This window comes from Schistocerca piceifrons, unplaced genomic scaffold (genome assembly GCF_021461385.2).
Source record: "Schistocerca piceifrons isolate TAMUIC-IGC-003096 unplaced genomic scaffold, iqSchPice1.1 HiC_scaffold_866, whole genome shotgun sequence".
NCBI classification, from domain to species: Eukaryota; Metazoa; Arthropoda; class Insecta; order Orthoptera; family Acrididae; genus Schistocerca; species Schistocerca piceifrons.
The window spans coordinates 1,616,296-1,617,203 of NW_025729131.1; positions in this window are offsets into that span (position 1 = coordinate 1,616,296).

Genomic DNA, 908 nt, shown 5'->3' on the forward strand with positions numbered 1-908 from the left:
TTCCCTGAACTACTGAACTGTTACATTCGTCAGAGGAATGATAGATTAGCATGAAGTCACACGGCAGTGACTGCACTGTTAATGGGAAATTCGGTGTCTAAATTTTATCGATAAAATTAGAGCACACAGACAAACGACTTGGTGATTTAATACTGGATACGCCCATTATCAAACATAAGGTCACTGAAACAAAAGGCATTTATAAAATATGTCGTATATGTCTTAAGTATTTACTTTTTCTGCACTTGCTCAAACTATAGCACATTTCTTGAATCGAAACATATAGCATTATAGCAAAAAAGTGGCAGATAGCAAACACGTATTGGACATAAGTGTAATATGTTGCAGTTGTTGCCTCCAGAAATAAAGGACAGGTACGTATTTCATTTTAAAGGAGTGCTAAGTTCCTCAAATACTACGGGTCATTTTAAAGGAGTGCTGAGTTCCTCAAATACTACGGGGAAAGAATAACGCTGCGTTCTCATTCGCAGTTTTCACGCTGTAACTGTGCCGTAGCTTTTTCGTACTTCTTTTTCATGTTAAAAAGTGACACTATACCTCTAAATGGAAGAAAATGAGCTTACATAAAAATTTTTAAAGATATGTGCGTATATTTTGGCACTTATTATCTTGTATTTCGCATGCAAGATTACTTTTTTCCATTTTAATGGACGTCCTTTTATTATGAGCTATTAACGAAAACAAATGGTTCAAATGGCTCTGAGCGCTATGGCACTCAGCTGCTGTGGTCATAAGTCCCCTAGAACTTAGAACTACTTAAACCTAAATAACCTAAAGAAACCACACACGTCCATGCCCAAGGCAGGATTCGAACGAGCGACCGTAGCGGTCGCGCGGTTCCAGACTGGAGCGCCCAGAACCGCTCGGCCACTCCGGCCGGCTTAACG